This window comes from Eptesicus fuscus, chromosome 5 (genome assembly GCF_027574615.1).
Source record: "Eptesicus fuscus isolate TK198812 chromosome 5, DD_ASM_mEF_20220401, whole genome shotgun sequence".
Lineage (NCBI taxonomy): Eukaryota > Metazoa > Chordata > Mammalia > Chiroptera > Vespertilionidae > Eptesicus > Eptesicus fuscus.
In genome coordinates, this window is record NC_072477.1 from 23,624,973 (window position 1) to 23,628,441 (window position 3,469).

General features: G+C 35.0%; 1 non-coding gene across 1 annotated transcript; it reads left to right on the top strand.

The window, feature by feature from the left end:
• The first annotated feature begins 1,379 nt into the window (after nt 1-1,379).
• Nucleotides 1,380-1,570, top strand: LOC114230676 (U2 spliceosomal RNA). The gene has a single exon (XR_003616644.2). It is a non-coding gene; the product is annotated as a U2 spliceosomal RNA (small nuclear RNA).
• The last annotated feature ends 1,899 nt before the right edge of the window (nt 1,571-3,469 follow it).

Genomic DNA, 3,469 nt, shown 5'->3' on the forward strand with positions numbered 1-3,469 from the left:
CGGTTTGGCTCAGTGGATAGAGCGTCGGCCTGCGGACTCAAGGGTCCCAGGTTTGATTCCGGTCAAAGGCATGTACCTTGGTTGCGGGCACATCCCCAGTAGCGGGTGTGAAAGAGGCAGCTGATCGATGTTTCTCTCTCATCGATGTTTCTAACTCTCTATCCCTCTCTGTTCCTCTCTGTAAAAAATCAATAAAAAAAGAAAAAAAGAAATAAAGGAAGGAATAAAGAACAAAGAAAGGGGTAAATACATGGATAATCTAGAAGACCTTGACTGTAGAGATTTAAAATAAGATACATGTCAATAACAACACAGGTTGGGAGAAGGATATGTGGAATTAAATGTTATAAAATTTCTTGAGTTTTCTAAGAAAAATTAGATAAACTGCCCTAGCTGGGTTGGCTCCGTAGATAAAGCGTCAGCCTGCAGACGGAAGGGTTCCGGGTTTGATTCTGTTCAAGAGCACATGCCGGGGTTGCAGACTCAATCCTCAGTGGGGGGCGTGCGGGAGGCAGCCGATCAATGATTCTCTTTCATCATTGATGTTTCTATCTCTCCCTTCCTCTCTGAAGTCAATAATTTTTTTTTAATGTAGATACACTGATTATATTTGATTTAGATAAACCAAGGATGCATATTGTAATTTTTAATGTACACACTGAAAGTAAAAAGAAAAAGAATATATAACTGCAAAAAGTGTAAAAAATAATAAAAAATGCTCAATCCAAAAGAAGTAAAAAAGGTGAGAAAAGGGAACATAAAACATATGGAACAAGAAGAAAGCACATAATAATATAATAGATTTTAATCCGAATATATCAGAATTTACATGAACTGTATGTAGACTAAGTGCTTCAGTTAAAAGACAAAGAGTATCGGACTGAATAAAAAACAAAACAAAACAAACCCTGCAATTTACAAGAGACACATCTAAATTGTAAGGATATAAAATGTTTGAGAGTTAAGGGAAAGTAAAAATACACCATGTTAACTAGAAAAGACAGTTGTGTGGCTGTGCTAGTATTAAATAAAACAGATTTTAAGGTAAAAAGCATAACTAGAAATAAAATAGTCACTTCATAATGATTACAGGTTCAATTTATCAGGGTCTGATCATAAATCTACCTTTGAATGCATCTAATAATTATGGCTTAAAATATATAAAACAAAAATTGATAGGACCAATGAGAAACTGAAAAATCCATAATAATGGGCTATTTTAACATGTCTCTCAATAATTGACAGGACAAGCAGACAAAGATCAGGAAGCACATTGAAGATGTGAACAACATGATGAGCAAGCTTAATTTAATGGACATATCAGTTTATGCAACACTCCAATAACTGTAGAATGCATATTCTTTCAACCAAGTAATATTATCACTTCTCGGCCTTGTGGCTAAGATCAAGTGTAGTAGCTGTTCTTATCAGTTTAGTATCTGATATGTCCTGTATCTGAGGACAATATATTAAGTGGATTTTTGAAATCAGGAGATGGAATAGGAGCTTGCTCTGTCCACTCCACCCATCGACCTGGTGTAACAGTACTTCTATAAATGATGCGTGTGCGCACACACACACACACACACACACACACACGACCAAGTAATATTTATAAAACCTGGATATATACTGGACTATAAAGCAATTCTTGATACATTTTAAATGATTGAAATAATAGAATGTGTGTTTTATGACCACAATGCAATTATGTCAGAAACCAATAACAAAGAGATAACGAGAAAGTAAATCCCCTTGTGTATGCGCATTGTATCAGTCAGCTTTAGTTAGGTTATCATGCAAACAATCTCAGACTCTCCTTGACTTGCAACACATGTATATCTCATTCATGTTAATGTCGCTATTGCAGCTGTGCTCCAAGCCAGGTTAACTTTAGGGCTGCTTTCTGAGTCTTTTTATTCTGTGATCCAGGCTGATGGAGCAACCTCCATGTGGGACATGCCATTCTCAAGGCAGAAGGCACTCGAGTGTAAAAAGTCTAGCCAAACCACACAATCACATTTGAAGCTCTGCACCAATACAGCATATATCTATCTGCTCAAAAGGCCCAGGAAAGCCACATAGTCAAATCCAAAGTCAATGGCATGTATTATACTACTACAAGTTAGGAGGGAATAATTAACTGGGAAAAAAAGATATCTATGACTTCAATCAAGAAATACATTTATTTTTATTTTTGGTTGATAAATATTGAGAAGTCTTTAATGACTAAAGTCTCAGTGTTAACAGAGCGAAGCTGCTGGAAAGCCAGTTGCCGGAAGGATTTGTCTTATATGACGTCATGAAAGCCTTTGGAATAGCAAAGTCACCACCCCACTTCCTTCTGAGAGAGATTCCAAATGCCACTGAAAGTTCAAGGTACTAAAATACCCTGATTTCTTACAGATCCGCACGCCTGGAATGAGGATCCAGGATGCTTTAAATGTTACCTGGTTAGATGGACAAAAATAATCAGTCTTAGAATATTCTTAATCTTAAACTTATTTCTTAAGCTTTGTCAAGTTATAGACAGTATTATTATGAAACCACATAGAAACTGATTGCATCCTGACAAATAAAAATGATTGAAGCTGTGATAAAATTTAATTCACCTTCCTTACTGCATAAAGTTTGATTATATTTGAGAAACGTTGATTTATAGGTGGTTTTCCATTTAAAACAAAAAATTTTAAAAAAAGAATCGCAGAATTTGTTTTTGAAGCTATATTAATGCAAAAGGTAACTTCTATACTTTTAGACAACACAGTATTTTAATTGTTAAAATAATATGAATCCTTGGTTATCGCATGGTGTCGTTTTGCTGGTGCTGCTAGAGTTATTCTTGCAATGTGTGGACTTGGAATTGAAAGTTTGGATGACCTCACTTCAGCTGCTAAATTCAAGAGATAGACTTGTTGATTTGACATCTCCTGACATCACTCAAATTTATCTGTAAATTAAAATCCTGCACCCACCAATCATTGTTTGTTTCATAAAGGTTCTTTCTTGGCTAAGGAGGCCTTTGTTTGACAAGATAAGAGATACCTAAAGTTTTGTCATTGAAATAAACTGCCCAGTTTCTATCCATATTATTTCAGTGGCAAGCTATTTCCTATCTTGGAGAGATTATTCATAAATTTTGAAAAATGTTCTTAATTATTTTCTTCTCTTTATTCCCATTATAACAGTCTATATACCATCCAACCATAGGCAGGGAAACTTAGGAAAATTAAAAATAATATCCTGTTTAAGAAGCTGGATGCAGTAATAAACTTTTATCCTATTTGTATATTTTATAATGCATTATTTCACTGACAACATAATTTTATCTCTATCACAAATAAAAATGTAATGCTTTAAAAATATTTTTATTTATCTCAGAGAGGAAAGGAGAAGGAGAGAGAGATAGAAACATCAATGATGAAAGAGAATCATTGATCGGCTGCCTCCTGCATGCCCCTCACTGGGC